The following is a 19,490-nucleotide window of genomic DNA, read 5'->3' on the forward strand; positions in this document are numbered from 1 at the left end:
GGCCAGGAACATCAAGCATCACTCGCATCTCCTCTCTGCAGCCATGAAACCTTCTGCGTAAAAACTGTAAAAACTGTCTGCCTATTGCTCACACACACACATTAAGCAAGCTAACTTGCATGATGAAATCATTCTAGGCTTATTCACTTGGTTCAATTAATCTGTGTTTAACATCTTTTTCTTTAAAGTGATTAAAACTCTAGATATGAATAACCATGATTTTTCACATTAAAATCAAATGTTACTTACAAGTTCAGAACTGAATTTGGCAAATAAGGCAGCCTCTTTTCCCTCATCAAACAGATAACTTGCTGGAAGCAGAAAGGGAGACCTTCTGCTAACACACTCATCCCTGGAGTTTTACAAATGATCACAGTATAGTCTAGAACAGAAAGAAGGATTAGTGCATTGCACTGATCCTATATTTCAGAGAAAATCAGCAGCTCCATAAAGCTGACATTTTTTGGAATTTTAACTAACTTTTTAGTATGATTCTTACGGAAAACCGTGAAGGATTTTCACCAGTTGATTTTCACAGGTTCTGAGGTGCCCACACACCCATGTCAGCCTCAAAAGGAGACTTACTCACCACTTTTGAAAAGCAGTCTGGACATATATTGCTTCCAGGTAAGCTGGAGTGACAGCAGAGAACAAAATTATTAAACATACATGGAAAGCAAGAGACAGATAAAGCTCCTGACTCTCAGTTTTTTCCTAAATAAAAGCATTTCCCATTTCTAAATAAATAAATAATGGACACCTACACGTAAGCCTCAAAGCCCAAGGAAGGTAAACCTTCTCAGAAACCCTGTCCCATCAGGGCCAGCAGGTACCAGTGCCAATGAAATAAGTGAATTTTTAAATATACTGATGCACTTATTCCCCTTATCTGGTTTGCAGAAATAAAATCATGCTTTTACCACAAAGTGTACCTACGTCCAGGACACAGAGGTTTAAAAAACACATAACTTGTTCATAGGAGGAAGGCAGAGGAATAACTTGTCTTCAGTTGTAATTCAGGAATGCTTTTATAATCATTGTATTGCTTTTCTTAGTCGCTGGATTTATTTATTTCCTTTTTTTTTTCTTGCAAGCAAGCAAGTTTGCTAATAGGAAAGTAAATGGATAGCAACGCTCTCACCTAAACTAAAGAGGTATAAGTAATCCATCTGTAGACATACAGAATCAGATCACTGATAAGAAGGAATCAAAAACAATGGTACAAACCACTGGGTTACACTTTCAGATCCCAAGCAGGTTTTTCCAAGGCATCTCCAGTTTTATGACATTTCCTCAAGACCAATGTCACCATCTCATTCCCCATCTCATCTCATCTTCCCTGGCAGCGCTGCTTTTAGACTGATGCCACAATTGATCAGCATCAAGCTTGATGTTTCTTAGAGCCACATGACTTTTACTGCTCATAGTATTTAGACAAGAGATCACCAGCAGCCCTGCCTAATGTGATCCCCCATAGAGATTGCTTTAAAAATCTGGTCTTGGTTTCATGGGAAAGCTTTTTTTAGAAGAAAAATCAATAGCTTCTGCTTTGGAGAACAGGACACATGGAAGGAATGTTTCATGCATGATCTCTAGTGCCCTCAACTTCTTTTGTTACCATTGTGCAATTTTCTGTTTGGTCCCATTCGTAGAGCTATATCAATGGAGGATGTACATGACCTCATCTTGTCAACTTGGAAAAGCCATCCACCAATTCCCAGCCACCTGATTGGCTGCCAAGTGCAAAATGAAGGTACAAGAAAAAACATTCTCTTGGATCCTTTCAGTGCTACAAAAGCATCCTAATTCCTCTTTAGGCAACACAGAGGCTCTTACAGTTGAAATCCACAATGATTTAACAGTAACCATCCCCACACATGAACACACCAACAGAATATCACGATACAATTTGGGCTTGCTTCTTTCACATAAATATGATACTTTATAGTCCCAGCGAATGACAGAGGTGCGCTCTCACAGCCAAGTCTCACATGAGCTTTAATAAAAACTAGCGTAAACCAAAAACTAAAGCTCTCCATATAAATACAAGATTCAGAACTCAAAGTTTCAGATGACACAGAAAACAAATGGTGTGCAAGAACAGGAGTTTTCTCTCTCGTAGCCACAGTTAGAAATGCATGCAAATATTGTGAGTTTGCAGATTACCAATTTAGCAGTTGGTTTCATTCTGAGACATTTTTAGAGGGGAAGTAATACAGTAACAGCAATTCCACCAAATTAGCTTCCCACCATTGCCACACAGACTCAAATTTTCAGGGTAACCAAAACCGTAGCTACAAAATAAAGTGGGATCAAGATGAGAATTTCCCTGAGCACACCTACATTATTTACCAAACCAGAAGCAAACTCTGAGGCAAGCAATCAACCTCAGACTAACTCCTTCTCATTGCCTCATGAAGTCATGCTCTTCAGCCTACAGTGACTGCTTCAATGGCAGACTGCAGCTTTAATGTGACTTACCACATCTGCATGGAGAGAGTTTCTGCAGCTCTTATATCCCCTTCTTCTCAAAATCATATGGAGGGAAAAGTAATAAATATACTTTCTTTGGTAAAAAGGTTGAATAATTTGTTTTTAATGACTTTAAGACAATTTATCCAGAAAAAATACTACCCCCTTCTTAACCCCTTTCAGTTTCTGGCTGCTTTTCATTCTCATCAGTAAGACAGGTTCAGCCACATGGTTCAAATTTTTTAAGATTATTTTTCTACAGTCATAATTTTAATATGACGAAGAAAGGATGTTAAATTTAGCCGTAGGAATAAACATGGACATATATATATATGTACCTTTGTATGTACCTGAACATGATGTACTTGACAGCTGTCTTCTTCACCCTTTCCACGTCACTTGTTATCACTTGAACTGCACTTTCTTTGTAGTAAGACCCATGTCTTTGTATTTCCTCACACTCACAGTCCAAAATTGATTAGCATTTACAACAGTAATGTTTATATGCTCAGGAACTATAATAAGAAATCTAATTCTCCACTTGTGTGGATAAGCATATCTATGAAAATCAAAAGGAGCATGTGAAAAGGTAGTTTATAAATATTTGAGTTGAATATACCCTGATCAAAGGCAGTGGAAACAGAGGCTGAGGCTGAAGAATTATCTGAAGTCTGCCATACTTTAACTACCAGTTCCTTACAGACAGCTAAACTGTTATGAAGAAAGCACAGAAACTGATCCTTAATGCTAAACATATGACCCAGCATACACAGGGAGACAGCCTGATGCAGTACACTGGTTTGTTCTGAAATGATGCAACTCCACAGCAAAAACCAGATGCCATTATATGGTTTTGAAAATGTCAAGAAACCAAGAAACCGCACACAAATTAAAAAAAAATCAACTACAAAACACAACAAACAAACATCCAAACCCTGAAATAAATTCTTCCAAACCAAACAATACATGCCTAATCATCTTCGTGTACAGCTTGTTAGAGGCCTATTAATGACATCAACAGTGAAAACACAAATACTTCATTCTCAGACCAAAACTTTCACAACTTAAAATCTGACTTTATAATGCTCTAGTTTTCTCACAATTAGGGACCAAAATATTTCAGATTAGCAAATGATTTTTTGAGATATTAATATGCATGATGGCTACGTAATGTATATATTAAGATATGATATACAGGATGTATTTATCTGATTTTTTTTTGACCTCTGACTTTATGCCAAGCTTGCTCTCTGTGCTTGGGAGCTTTCAGTCCCAGTGAGGTATTTCTCACATTGTGTTCCTGGAAGCCTCCTCTAAAAAGCAGCACAGTGCTGCTACGCACAGTAAAGGCAGAGGCACTTGCTGCCCACAGATCTTGTTATCCCTGCACCAGACAAAGCAGGATTAGGTGAACCCAGCAGGCAATTTCAAACAGGGCAATACTCACTTTAGTGTTATTGACATCTTACAGATGACTGAATATTAAAATTAAACTTAAAATGTATTCTCACAAATGCGTGGGGGGAGGCAAACCAAAAATTCTTGCCAGTGTGGGATATGCAGAGAAGGCGTAAAAGCATGAATACATCACTCACTGCTTATTTAAGCTCTATTTTTTAAGACAGTCATAAGGCCAAAACCTCAAACTTCACTCAGGCAGGTCTTACATACCAACAGCTTTGCCTCAGTAAGAACCCAGGAAAGAGTGCAGGACAATTTATGTAATTGACTGCAGCAGTAGCTACACCTGTTATTAAGATCACTTGACACAAGCGATTAAACAACTACCTGCCGTTGTTCATACTCAGCCAATATTTTGCCATTTTGTCTGATTTATCTATGAAGCATGACTGCCTCAGGCTGAATGTTTTGGAAGTGGTACAACTTTTTTTTCCAAGAACAAGTAGAGAATATGATGCTTGAAATTCTTCGAGCTGGTTCTCTGTAAGAGTTCCAGCACCTGAAGCATTGGAGGAAGGCTGGAGATCTGGCAGCCTGGCTGGGGATTTTGTCAGGGACAAAAGCTTTTTGTCCTCAGATCTGCCTCGAGTGAGCCCTGACAGAACTGTGGTTCACCAAGACCTTGGCTTTCCAAAGTTGTTATTGTGCTTTCATAGAACATTTTATATGAAAGAGTTGCATTTTGATTATACCATTATTTCACCTCCACTCTATTTAAAAACCACGTAGAACAGGAAACGAGACTAAAGTAATCAAATGAGTCTTTCAGTAAGCAAATGCAATAAAGTTACAGATATCACAGAAGGAACATACTAAAGCATTTCTTAAGAGGCTACAAACCACACCTAAGTTTGCCACACCGTGCAGTTGTCACCCTTGATGCAGGAAATCCTGTCCAAGTACCTCGTATGCACCATCACCTATTGTAGCCTCTCATTAAACTTTTCTCCTTTCTCTCAATTCTTCATTGCTCCCCAACCCACCCTCCCGAAGCAAAGAAGCAGTTCTGCCTCACTGCAGGTGAGGATGAAATAAAACAAAGAACTTGCCCTCAGTAACATGAAAAAGCCTGCCAAGGAGCAGGAAACTGAGCCCAAACTTTTGCAGGTCCTGGCCAGCCTCATCTCACAGAGCTGAGCCAACCCACTGCCAGCTCTAAACAGCACCTCCCGAGATGCCTTGCCCAGCAAAGGCAAAACACATCTCTTACCTGCCAAGTTGCCCAGTTTAAATTCTCAGCTCCTCTTCTTTCTATTTTCTTCTACTTGCAACACTGAATGGGGAAGAAAAGAAAAAAAATATATCAAGGGAAGAGTCAGAATTATCTCATTCAAAATCTTTTTTACGTTCACTAGAGAGTATTATCCTCAGTAAAATTCTCAACGAAGTGGGCTTTCCCCCATTCCATTTTCACAGAACCCAGGTCATGCATTTGGCAAAGCTCTTCCCAGAATGTGGCGTGCCACTTATGGGAGCAAGAGCTGCAGTATGTGGAAGAGAGGGGAGAACTTCCTGAATGCGAACTAAGCTGAGAAGGGCACTGGTGAAAAGATGGGGATTAGGACCCCAGCATAGTGAGGTTCTTAGTTACAGAACGTTAGGGATACGTGCACAGGATGGATAAATACACAGGAACCTTCAGGGTCTACAGAGGGGATAAAAGGAGAGGGGCAAGTGGGAAACTGAATAACTGTCCACTGAACTTGATAGAGAAAGTGACATTAAATTCAGAGAATTCTGGATTGTTCCTGAAGCAGAAGAAAAGAAGACTAGCAGGAACAGGGACAAAAAATGAGAGACCAGATTTATAAATCCAATAAATATTATTAGAGCAACTGAAGTATAGCTGGAATATTTCAAGCAGAGGGTTAGATTCTGCTCTTCGAGATCATGAACCCTTGCTTGTTCCATCAAAACCAATGGACTAGTTTTAGATTTACATCCACGTAACTAGGAACAAAATCAAAGAATACAGAGTAACTGGTGAAAAACTAAGCATTATTGAGTGTTCCAACACTGGGAGGCACTCAGATACTATAGTGCTGAAGGCCACATTAGCAGATTGATTAAATGATTGATCCGTCAGTAGGAGATTTATCCAATATGGAGAAGAAACAGAGTGCTCTAAGTCAAGACTACTAATCAGATATAATTTCTATTTTCTACACACTATAAACATACAAAGACGCTGTATAGAATATGCACTAATAATAATTCCCAATTATATCCCACACTCGATATGAGTTCTAATCTACTTCTTCAACATTTTAAAGGCATTTTGTACAAAGACTTCGAAAAAAAAATGTTTCCATGACAAAATCCCAGGACTTTCCTGTTCACTTGTATTTCTCTTTCCTCAAGCCTTGACGAACTGATATCAAATGGTACAAGATTATGCCCACAGTCATTTATACTAGAAGTCATGCAGTACTTTTCTTGGACTAACAACTGACACTTTCTCAACATGGGTTTTGTAAATGACGATGTGAAAGTAGCAGTTTATTTTCAGGTCTCATGCTCTCATAAATGAAGACTACTTTCTTTCAGACAACTCCTTTCACTAACGCATTGTCTTTACTGATGCATACTGCACACTACTCTTTTTCTGAAAACAAACCTTGATAAAAACTGAAGCTCTGACCTGAGCTCACCTTTCTTACATTTTCTTTATTTGTTTCTAGAATCGCTGCAATTATCACATTGTGTATGTCATAACCACCATGATTTCAACTGACTTGAATATTATTAGTCTTTATTGTAAATAAAAAATCAATTCCATCCAGTTTCTCTTTGATTTCCACATTTATGCCACAAAATCCCAGCATTTCTGATGACTCCTCCAGCAATACTAGTCACATTTTGTGACATCTTTTTCACCTACTTACACATGCATTTTCTCACTTTTTAGTAGATGATCTCCAGGCACGGAGAATGTAAGGCTACTCTAGTGACCTAGGAAAATCCATTTCATCTCAAACTGTAGAGATTTATGTTTATAAAAGTGAAAGAAGTAGTTCTGTTCTTGCTCCTCTAAGTAGACTCTGATAATCACAAGTCCAGTCCCTGTATTCAAATTAGGAATCACGCCATTTAAAGTCCAGAAGGAACTGGCTGGTGAAGTCACCAAGCTACTCTCAATAGTATTCGAAAAGTCATGGCAATCAGATAAAGTCCCTGGTGACTGGAAGAAAGGCAACATAACACTTATTTTTAGGAAGGGTAGAAAGGATGACCCAGGGAACTAATGACCTGTCTGCCTCAACTCTGTGCCAGGGAAGATCATGAAACGTATCCTCCTGAAAGCTACGCTAATGCATAGAGAATGAGGTGATATGAGAAAAAAAGTATGGCTTCATCAAGAGCAAGTCCTGCTTGATCAACGTAGCGGCTTTCCATGATGGTGAAACTGCAGCAGTGGATAAGGCAAGAGCCACTGATACACTCTATCTGAATATCAGTAAGGCCTTTGGCACAATCCCCTACAACATCCTTCTCTCCAAGTTGGAAAAATATGGATTTGATGGGTGGAACTGCACAGTGGATGAGGAACTAGTTGCAAGATCATACCCAGAGAGTAGTGGTTAATGGTTCAGTGTCTGGATGGAGATCAGTGTCCTTCAGAGATCAGTACTGGGACAGATGCTCTTTAGTATCTTCATCAATTATGCTGACGGTGAGATCAATTGCATCCTCAGCAAGACTGTGGATGACACAACTGGTGCTGTGAGACCTTACTTGGAGCACTGCACCCATATGTGGAATTCTCAGTTCAGGAGTGACACGTACCTGTTGGAGCATGTTCAGAGGAGGGATGGAACACCTCCACCATAAGAACAGGCTGAGAGAGCTGGTACTGCTCAGCCTGGAGAAGAGATGGCTCCAGGGAGTCTTGACAGTGGCCTTTCAGTGTCTATACAGGGGCCATAAGAAAGACTCTTCAGGCGAATCTGCTGTGACAGAACAAGGAGAAGTGGTTTCAGTCTAAAAAATGGAAAATTTAGATTGGATATATGGAAAAACATTTTTACAGTATGGGTAGTGAAGCACTGGAACAGGCTGCCCAGAGAGATGGTGGATGCCCTGTCCCTGGAGACATTCAAGGTCAGGCTGGACAATTAGACCTAGCTGTAGCTGTCCCTGTTCATTTTCATTCAAAGACCTTCCAACTCAATTCTATCAATCTATTAAAGAATATAGCTTATAAAGAAACAATACTTTCATAGCACTTTCCTAAGTGTGCTTGGATTCTCAATGCTTGGCTGCAGAGGAAATCGGAACGACATGATTCAAAACACCATGCTCACTTTGAGAGCTGGGATCTACAAATCTGTTCAGAAGAGAGTGGGAGCTTCCACAGGTTCTACCTGGATATTTTCTTAAGTATGTTTGTTCTATGTCACTCAGAGATGAGACTCCTAATCATATCATAACCAGTTTCTTTCAGATTACAAATAAGTCAAAAGGCCACCAGTAGATCTACCTATGACCATAAATTCAGCTCAGTTTCTTGGTCACAGAAGCATTTGTGCTGGAAGGTTATCACCTGCTGCATAGAGGAAATTGAGCAGAAAACTTGCCTGCAAGTCACCGCTTCCCTTTCTTCCATCTCCCAAAAATAACCAAATTAAAATCATGAAAGTTTTACAGTAAGACCCATGCAAAACTTTCACCACAGAAATGTAAAAATGCCTCATGCTTCATTACAAATCTGAAAAAAACAAGAGTCTACCAGTGAGCAACTTTCACACAATGATTAAAAGTGTTAAAAACAGAAACTGAAGGAAAGGTCTCATTTTAAGAAGAAATGTTTTCATACGCTGTGGCCAAAAGCCAAAGAAGACTAATATTTTCAGAAACTAAAAGCCATCTTGATGGACGAGAAATCTTGCAAACCAGTTTAAAAAAAGTAATTTACATATTCTCTCTGACATCCCAATACTTGTTTTACAAGTGGTCTATCTTTATCTTCTGGTGCAAACAACTTGAGCGCTGAAAAACTTCATAATTCATGAGGATTTCACAGGGTTCTGGAAGTCTTTCAGGATTAGGCTAGACTTCATTACACATGAAAAAAAAATGTGTAAAAAGAAGCAAACTACCTGTATTAACCACCCAAAAAGACAGCATCAGGCTTCCTGGCCATATTTCTGTGGTCAGCAACACTCTACTCTGAAAGCAGTCCCATCACTTCAGCAGTTTTCTTCCCAAACAGTTCTGCGATTCTGATTCTGTATGTTCTGCAGGTGCTCAATAGTGAGCTCTCAAAGGCAGGAGTTATCTTCATGCACCATTCCCATGAACTGCCCACTGCAGTGTCTTCAGCTCCCATCTGCAGGTTTAGGAACTGCTAGGACATCTGAGGTGCTACAGTATAACACATTATCACCCCTCAAGCTTTTATCTTTTTCTTCTGCATTGCCAGTATGCAATCAAGGAAATGAAGTTCAAAGCTGGACACCTGAATCTACAGAAGAGGTGGAAGAGCACCTCAAGAGGTATGAACTGTTTTGCTCACCTCAGTGAGGCGTCAATGCCGATAAGGATAACAATACGATGCTTCAAGTTCAAATTATTTCAAAGCTTAGGTACAACTGGAGAAGAGTAGTTTGTACAGAGCACAATGACTTTTCATTTGGGCATTATAAGCATGGGACATTTGCAAGACAGCCTATTTATCCTCCTTCCCACTAACAAGGAAAAAGTCTTGCAGAGCCTAACATAGAAAATGATCACCTGAACACAAGACGGATGAGATCAAGGGGCTTGACAGAGTTCAGAAATAACATCCCACTCAAACATCTCATATGAGTGGAGCTCGTTTATAGGCAACCTCTGAAGAGTATTTACACCCTTTTCTGCCCTTCCCTGCTCTAACTGAAATACTCATACAGAAGATTTCTTAAATCGGATATGGCAGAACCACTAATAATCCATTTGCACTCTGGGTGAGCTTGGCTAATGAATTCAAATGAGAGCAGAAGCAAGCCACAGACTGCCAGATTTTTAATATCCTCATACTTTACAGTAATGGTGTAATTGTAATTAATGTTTACTTTGTTGTGCATTTTATCGTTGAGTCTTTAAAGTCCTCTGGGATCCCTTTGGGATATACAGCACTAAATAATTGTAACTTGTTATTATCAAATAACAATCACCGGCCATTTAAATTATAGAATAGCTACCTGATTATACTTAACCAAGTTAAAGCTCTAATAAAGAATGATTATATATAATCTAAATTAAAGATATTTTTTCACAGTTCAAAAACCCAAAGTTCTTCGCATTGAGTATGCAAGCGCTCTCTAACACCTGGAGCTTGAACCTGCAATAATGAAATCAGTAGGACTTCTGTTGTAACTTTTAATGGAAAGGTGATACAACAGTTGGCAAAGAATTGAATATCTTGAGAAGTCTGCCCCTCTGAAGCAGCAAAATTAAGATTTTTTTTTCCAAAAAATTATTTGGAAGAGTCCTCATCTAGACTGGTCTTGAACTGTCTCTAACAACCATTTTGGCTGTATCACAGATAATGGCTGCACTGTGCTTAACGATAAGAGGTTATTTCCCCATAGCACTGGAAATTGCATTGGTGCTACAAATTAGGCACACAACGAACCTGAGGAAGGTAACCTCCTTCCATGTGGCCAGTAGTCCCAGCCTTGTCCTCTTCTATTATGCACCTACAAGGACACAGTCTCCAAATATTTACCTCAACTCTTGCACATGAAGTAATTTTCACAACAATGAGAAATATTTTAAGGTGTGATAGATTCAGAACCTGAAAACGACATGAGTAGGAATAAGGTGCAATGACATTTTATACAGGAAATCTTGTAGGGGATTATTTACTTTGCTTTGGACTGTTAAAAAAATCACATTTTCAGGCTTTGAATCTACAGGGGAAAGATCTAATTTAGCTGAAAGTCTAATATAGAAATGCAACTCTGGTCTTAAGGCTAAAGAAAACCTTGCTTTTGTTCTCTCCTAATAATGTGAGACTGAAGGGGTGGATAGGAGCAGAAACATACCTTTTGTAGCTGACCTTTGTCGAGTCATTTCCCTTGCTTCAAGTTTCTCATCTGTGGAACAGGGGCAATGGCATTAACCTTGCTACTGATGAATAGCATTGTAGCTGTGTCTACATTATATTACAATGATAATAGATCATCTGGTGGATCTTTTAGTATCAATAAAAAAATTCTGTCTATTATCAATGATGTGTTAACAAGTGAGGACTAAAACAACTTAAATTCAACTGCACAGGTTAAGAACACCATCAAGCCTGAGAACCCCCTGGCAAAGATGAACAGTAAAGCCCTGACGGGGGCTGAAAATTTTACAGTGAGAAGCATCTCTTTGCACTAACCACAAAGACAGGTCCAGATCGCAGGCTTCAAGATCTGGTGATCTCAGATAAGTGTCTAATGTTAATTAGGAGGAACCCAGAGCCACAACCTTGATTTTGACCAGTATTGAATTCTTCCACAATTTTCTCTGAAAAATCCAGAGATTGATCTGAAATCTCTCCATTCCTTGCCTCCTCACAAAAGTATTTTGTTTTTCAATTGAGAAATGAGAGAGGCTTAAATTTTACATGAAAATTCTAACACACATTAACTTCTCCAAATCTCCTCATCAGAAGTATCAGGGGAAAATATTTTGTTTGGAAGCTCACATGTAAAAACAAAAATATTCAGTTCTGCTTGAAAATAACTCACTTTCATTTGAATGAAAATAAGAGAAATCGATGAAGAAAGACTGCAGATCTGTGAGAGCTGGACTGTAATGGGGCTAACTTGCTGAAGATGCCTCTCTCCAGCAATGCAAATAACAACGACGATGGTTTGCCATAGACCTCTCACGAGCACTTAATGACTTCAGTGGAGCTCAGCCAGCTGCCACCAGCTGAGAATCTGGGACAGAAGCCGCAGCTGAAATCAGGGCTCCCTTGCAGGAACCTCTCTACACATGCAAAGCAGGAGACAGCCCTTGCAATACAGTTTGTAATTTAAAAGGACAGCATAACAAAAAGGTGAGAAGTGGAGATTATTATTAAAGCAACAGCAAGTATCTGTCGCAAAGTGACAAAGAAATATAGCAATATAAAGCAGAGATTTCTTGAGTTCTGAGCTTCTCAAGACCATCTCCTGCAATCAAGGTAAAGTAAAAAAAGAAGAGAAAATTAATTAACAACAGTGTTCATGTATAGTAGCAAGTGTATACCAGTGCCTCACATATATTCCCTAACTTTGACTTTGAAGGATTACGAGTGATGTCTCCTGCTCCCTGGAGCATGCTGCCAGTGCAGTTCCTGAACTGCAGATGGTGGATGCCAGTACCCGTGTGGCCGCAGAGCTTCACCCGAAGCACAAGTCCTCCATCAGCACGGTGACTCCCCAAGCTGCCAGGAAGCACTGCCTTTTGTTTGACACACATCTCTTTGGAACATGTCAGGGGAAGAGCACCAAGTACTGTCCATCAGCCAAGCTACAATACACCCTGACACAGCAGTTAGTGGGAAGGATTTAGAAGGCCAAGGCAGGAGTGATATCTTGAAGTGGGAAAAGGATCTGGGAGGTGTGGGGAAGGAAAGGACAGAAAGGTGGGGGTGGCACAAGATCCGTATTGTTGTTGCACTGGAAGGACACAGCATGTCATAACGAATTACCGTTAATTTGCACCAGCAGTACAGTTAGATTGAGACCAGCAAGCGCCGATGACAAACAGCACTTGCAAGATCACATAATGAGGGGGCAAGGCTGCTTCACTGGAGCCGCTTCACTCAATTAGTGGACAAGGCTTTTAATGCTGCTATGCACAACCAAAGCAATTTTGATTACTTAGAGCTAAGTCTCCATTTAGAATGAGTCAGAAGCTGAAACAGGCTTTTTTTTTTTTCTTTTAATATAATTTATCTATAGAGTATTCGAATGGTAATAAGCTATCTGAAAGCTAGACACATTAGCCTCTGTTTGTGCCTAAGCAATGTTGAAATATACTTCTAAAAAATAAGTTCAAAGAGTATCTACTCTATCCAGCAAAAGGACAGCAAGCAGTCAATGCTATGCCAAAAGTGGGGACTGAATTTTGCTCTTATCTACCGATTTAACTCTGAAATTTCAGAAGTTGTTTTTGGTAGAGGTGCAAGAGTTTGATAACAGTACACTTTCACATAGTGCTGAGATTCAGAGCAGCATGCCTGTCATTTTATTCTAGGTTGACACCTAAGGATTTGATGGATTCTGTTAGCCAAAGATCAAGACCACATCATCTCCTAAGTAGTATAGAAAGTTTTACTTCTCTTTTTCAGTGCGGCATTTGGACAGAAGTTTAGGAAGTGTGATTTGACCCTGAGAACTCAGCAAAATCTGTTAAAGTTCATTAAATAATCCTGAACTGTTTCTATTAGCTAAGGCTAAAGCCGTAGCCTCACTGTCAAAAACAGAGCTGCACAAACAAGTATGGCTGAAGAATACCTTTGGCAGGCAATAGGAGGCCCTGCCAGCAGTCTGATGGTAAATCTCGTCTCCAAGGTCCTGCTGTCAAACTCTCCTTGCCATTGCATTATAGGAACTGAGGAGTTCAACAAGATCTGAAGAAGCTCAACTTAAATAAAACACATTTTGAGCACAGATTTGTGCACGCACCACCACCTAAGCATCTGCCCTCACCAGAGTTATATCAAGATCTTCATGGCTCGGGTTGAAAGGGACCCCAAGGATCATTAAGTTCCAACCCCCCTGCCAGAGGCAGGGCCACCAACCTCCAGATCTGATACTAGACCAGGTTGCTCAGGGCACCATCCAGCCTGGTCTTGAACACTTCCAGGGACAGAGCATCCACAACCTCTCTGGGCAACCTGTTCCAGCACATCACCATTCTCTCTGTAAAGAACTTCCCCCTGACATCTTCCAATTAGTCCTTCCAGTTGAAGCTTTCCACTAACATTCAAGACCTTTCTTCAATTTGGGAAGGAAGAAGATAAGAATATTGACCTCCTACATCGCTGTTAGCAGTCCTTGTCCCTAGTCTGTTCAGTCACCGAGTCTTCTTGGAAACAGCAAGAAATCAAAATGTTTTGTTTCACGTGTACTGAAATGAATGATTTTGATGTTCAGAAGTTTATTTTCATCTTTATTTTGGCTGAAATTACTTATCAGATTTGACCCAAATTTCTGAAGAACTTCAGCTGCTTAAATTTATTCCTGTGGGTGAAAAAAAAAAATACAAAAAAGGAAAAGAAGAGTGACTACTCAAATATACCCCATTTCAGTACTTCATCGGGATTTCTTACAAGTGGGTCAGGGAGAGTTAGGAGGTGGGGTGGAGGCACCTGAAAGAAATCGCTTGTCAAAGAATCAGAAAGAAATTATCATCCACACTTCTCACTGCAGCTGACCTGGCACAAAGCTGGATTTTTCCATTGGCCTCTGAAGCCCCAGCTCCCGCCCAGTCCTGGTGGTAGGGTACCCAAACCAACAGACCAAACATCTAATGCGCTGAGAACAGAGTAGATATAGGCATTGCCTAAAGCACAGAACAGGAACATTTTAAACTGCTTCATTTCTCAGCTTCAGTACAGCTATGTATGTATAATTTATTTAAGATTTGACTCGGCAGGGTGGCTGCATGCAATCAGCATATTGTTTTTGTGAAGGTTCCCCCCTATTGCCCCTTAGACAGATTTTAACTGTCAGTATATTGGCCTTTTGAATTTTTGTTTTCATAATACCATAAGCTATTTGAACATACATTATTATATACTAATCACTGCTTGTCCAATTTTTCTGAGTCTTACAGGCGACAGCAGAGAACAAGAAATGCAATTTAGTTAGAACTTCAAAGTAACGTTTCGTTATCATTCAAACTGGAGCTCTTTTATGCTTCTTTTGCTATTTGGTTTTAAAAGTGAAAGGAAACCAGTTGGTAAAATTTGTTCTTTCAGATTTCCACTCACATCTTCCCTCTCCTAAAAGGAGGGGCTTCATGATAATAGATAGGCTGAACTCGAGATCAGTTACTGATTGATATATATTTACTGTCTTCAGATAGTCGTAGTATTGCTGACATTCATATGAATTAAAGATTGCCTAAATCCTGCCTCTGAGCGTTTCCAAACTTTAAGACAGATATGAAATTCAAATATAGATCTCTATCTCACCTCTCTTTAGCGGGTTGAACAAAAATATCTGGTTCAATCACACCTGAGCTCTATAAAAACTGGATCTTTCAGGATCTGATACTGTCCTGTGGGCCTGCCTACGTAATGAACCAGACTTGAAAAACGAACGCAGATCAGCTCCACTCCCCAGTCATCCTTATTCCATTTCAGGAGAGCCTTTGTACGGTACAGCTTTGTTTTGAAGTGGATTAAGCCAGACTCCATATGGCACATCTAGCAGAGAAGAAAAGTGCCCACAACAGAAAATAGTTCAGAATGCTATTGTGCTTTCAACACATATGCAAGCTTGTTCAATAATGTAATACAGGGTAAACCCGTATAACATACTTCGTTATAACAAGATGCTGGGTGTTTGATGAAAAAATTAAAGAGAAAAGTTCAGTGGTTTGCAGAAGATGAGATTACTGTGCACATTCAGTAAGAACTAATTCCATATTTCTAAATCTAAATCCCACACTTGAAAAACCCAGTGCTACAAGTGCAGTGAACACAGAATATTCTTGAAGACAAACAATATTTGCATAGTGAACTTCCAATAATGGCTCTCCAACTATTACCAGTTTTTCTGGTTCCTCCTCCCTCATTTTCTATATCTTTTCCCCCATCCTTTTAACCAAAATAAACGAGTCTAAACACAAGACAGCCTTTTTTTAGAATCCATTTAGTCCCATGAAAAAGAATATAATAAACACCCCCAAACAAAATTATGAAATGCAAATCCACAATGTCTTTGACATTTAACTAAGGAAGTCCATTGCCAAAATAAATAAATAAATAAATAAAAAGTATTTTAAATTTTTACACAATAGGAAATGTTCATCAGTGTAGAGCAATTGGTTGTAGAGTAGAGAACTAGAAGCTGAAAAGGTTAAGGTTTTTCGATATGAAAATGGTAACTCAAACACACACTCTGGGGGACAGTTATACATATGTTTTTGAACTAAAACTCTAACCTGGCATGATCAATTTTGGCCTTAGTTTTGTCAAAATATTGGAGACCATATGGCACAAAGCAAATAATTTTACATTTTTGTTTTAAACCCCTGTGTGTTTTTCTTGTCTATTCCCTTCTCTTCCACCACACACACTGGCAGCCGCTACCACTACGCCAAATGCCAAATCAACCCTGCAAGCTGGCTGGCACAAGCACCCTACAATACTGGCACAGGCTTTCTTTTCAGGGGGATTCTCTCTGAAACCCTGTGGCACATCCAAGCATTCCTATTTAGCAGCTGAGGACCCTGTCTACCCCAGTCATGTCAGCAACAAGGTGCCTTGACTACCAATGCACCCGCCCATTTCATTATGTTTAAATCAAACAAAACAATAGCACGTTGTATTGGTACGTTGATTCTTCACCTCTCGTCCAAGAAAATCCACCAGAGCTTTATAATATTTTTTAAATCAACCAGCAACGGACTAGTATTGCTGCTGTGGAAAGAGAGGATGCGAATCACTGCAAAATGAGCAAGAACATAAAAGAGACATCATCCATGAGGGCGGAGCCAACACATGCACCTAAATTGGCTTCAGGAAACTGAGTTGTCTAAAGTGGAGCAAAAGCATGCCTCGTTCATCTCTTGTCCATAGAAGCTTCAGTGAGCTGGAGTGAAAACAGGAGCACGGAAGGCTGTGCTGCCATCAGGATTCAACCTAGAGGGTTGAAGGCTTGAATACTGAAACATGGCCTTTGCTGCCCTTCCTGAAATATTTTTTCCTCTGTGTGTCGCTTTAATTCATGGCACAACTTTTCTTTTCTTTTCTTTTTTTTTTTTTAATGCATTTTAAAATTTTAGTTAGACATTCATTCAGAGAATAAAGGCAACAGGCTCCTTGAATGAGCAGCCACACTATTTTTAGACAGAGACCCAGAATGAGGGCTGGAAAAGTTAAGCATGATGAACAGATCTAAAGGTGCACATACCTTCTAGTTAGTGTTTGTACGTGAACATTAAGATCATGATAAGTGGTGAATCCCGCCTCCCCAGGTGATACACATCCTCTGCAGTTGCAGGAACTGTGCCCAGGATCTTCAAAATGGCTCTGATGGTAAGATCAAAATAACACCCCTTTTTCACTGGTAGAAGAAAACGGTGAATCCCTTGTCTGTGACAGCCTCTGCTTCAAGGGCTGAGCATCTCTCAGACTGTGAGCTGCTCTGTGCTGCAGTTGAAGGGCTAGCAGAGCCTTTTAGGGAATGCTGTGCATCACAGTTGTTCAAGAGGTCCTCACGGGACCCAACAATCAAGGAATGGAGAAAGAGCCTGTGCACAGCTCTTCCTTTGAGACACAAGTGGACCAGCCATATCCTGTGATGCAAGGTCTGATGCCACACGGGGCTCCTGAAGGGCTGGAGATTCATCACTCCCTGCCACTGTGTAATGGTCAGTCAAGACTGTTCAGTGGCAACAAGTCTACAAAGTTTCCCCTCTAATGGTCTCGTAGAGAGGGGGAAAATGTCATAGCCTCGAATGTGCACAATACATCCACCAGACACTGGGCTGTAAGCCTCTTTCCACGCTACAAAGTTTGTTGGAGCAGCAACTCTACCTAACAAATGTAACTTTAACAACAGTAAAACAGCCTAATAGCTTTGCATGCCAGGGGGCTAATGTGGTGGGCCATTTAACGCTGCACTAAATAGCCCTGGTTTGATTCCCATTGCCAAGTGCTGAACTGAGAATTGCAACTGCAGGAGCAGTTCCTAATTCATTAGTTAAAGGGGGTCATTGCTCATAGGGTGGGGAAGAGGGAGGGGAAGCGAAAAGAGGGGGGAAAAACCATATCAGACAACTCAAAACATTCAAAGTCGAGGGAAGGTTGCACTCCTGAGAGATGTCGTATTTAGTCGAAAGCCTGACAAAGCTCTGCAGCTGGGAGGCCTGCGGAGGTTTTACTCAACACTAAAAAAGTTGCCATAAAACACTTGTAACCTGTATAATAGGCTTGGTGGGAACTGGGAAGCAGGGAATGAAAGGAAGGTGAAAACATCTCGCTAATAACACTGCGGTTCGTTTCCACTGGCCCTCAAAACTGCACGGCACACAGGCTGCCAGCACAGCAAAGCGGCAGCAAAACAAATAAACTGCCTTCCCAGCCACTCTTTCTAAAAACCAAACCCCCAAAAGAGACATGATTGCATAGGAGATCACTTTAAGACTTTAAGTGATACAAGGAAACAAACAAGCCCAAATTTACAGGGCACCTCTGCAAAGAGAGAGCTTTATTCTGAATGTTAGAACCCTAAAACAACCATTTTCTCTAATTTCTGCCATCACTCAGATTGGCCTTGAATTACCTCCTGATAGGCCTCCCATGTGCTTGCAGATGAGAGAGTGTAATGGGGATCTGTTAATTAACTAGAAGCAAAGTTGCACGGTGGGGATCAAACACTGGATGCGTCCTAAAACTCCCACAGAGAAGATGAAATGCAGCGCAAACTTTAAAGACTTCCCGTCATTAGCCAAGACCTTGGCTGCTCCTGGCCCAGACCCCTCCTGTTTCAGAGAACAATGAGGACAATGATGGCAGAAATGAAATAGTGCGGCAAGGAACAAAGGAATTAGCTATTTACCCACAGAGAAAGAAAGGAAAAGAGGGGCGGGGGGAGGGGGAAGGGAACTTGCTTTTTTCTATGGTTTCTGTCTACTTTTAATTAATTTACGGCTGCCAGGGACTTGCACATGGAGCATGCCCAGGAGCACGGTGTTAATACATGTAAGATCTCATCTGCTCCCCAGCAGCAAGGAGGATTGTGGCAACAGGGCAGGAGAGGAGGACATGTTTCCTCTTAAAAGCTGCTCACGGGCAGAGAGGAGCCAAAGGTTATGCTGATCTCTGACTTGCTTGAACTGACTTTCACTCAGGCTATTATTCTTTGAGAGCTCCAGGTAGAATACAATGCCGCGGGTAGTAAGGCTTTCACTGGGTATGGAATCAAAAAGGGATGATGCTAGGGCAGAAAGAGATTGATGAGGTGACAGAAAACACTACTGAGTTCTACCCAAGACCCCCCATATCCCAGCAGCAGTTGAAGCACAAGAAGCTGAAGGGAACAGAGTAAGTCCCCTTGTGGGAGCCTAGCACAAATCCAGAGGCACTCTGTGGACATTTGCTTAGGCTTTTGTTTCTCTTGGAAAAGGAACAGAAATGGAGACTCCATTGAAAAATACAACAGTGTAGCGATCAAATTCATTCTCAGCCTAGGCAGAGGCCTTAGGCAGCAACAGTTTCAGCCCACATTTCGCACATCACTGCCCCTGATAGGGAATGGGAACAGGAACAGAGGCTAAAGGAGTCCTGAGGCTGGGCATGGGCTCCAGGTAAAGCTGAAGCATTTACAGTATTTTCTGGTTGCTCAGAAGAATAATGAGAG

At 40.6% G+C, this 19,490-nt stretch overlaps 1 protein-coding gene across 2 annotated transcripts in view; it reads right to left on the reverse strand.

Annotated features, from left to right (window-relative positions):
* Positions 1-19,490, reverse strand: part of SOX5 (SRY-box transcription factor 5) — a 621,758-nt gene that overhangs the window by 439,815 nt on the left and 162,453 nt on the right. For both annotated transcript variants that reach the window (XM_065742493.1, XM_065742491.1), the window contains exon 3: positions 5,144-5,206. The gene's annotated coding sequence lies outside the window, so the exon portion shown is untranslated. The remainder of the gene's footprint in view (positions 1-5,143; positions 5,207-19,490) is intronic.

This window comes from Cyrtonyx montezumae, unplaced genomic scaffold (genome assembly GCF_038088225.1).
Source record: "Cyrtonyx montezumae isolate F1298 unplaced genomic scaffold, pur_monq_1.0 scaffold_3, whole genome shotgun sequence".
Lineage (NCBI taxonomy): Eukaryota > Metazoa > Chordata > Aves > Galliformes > Odontophoridae > Cyrtonyx > Cyrtonyx montezumae.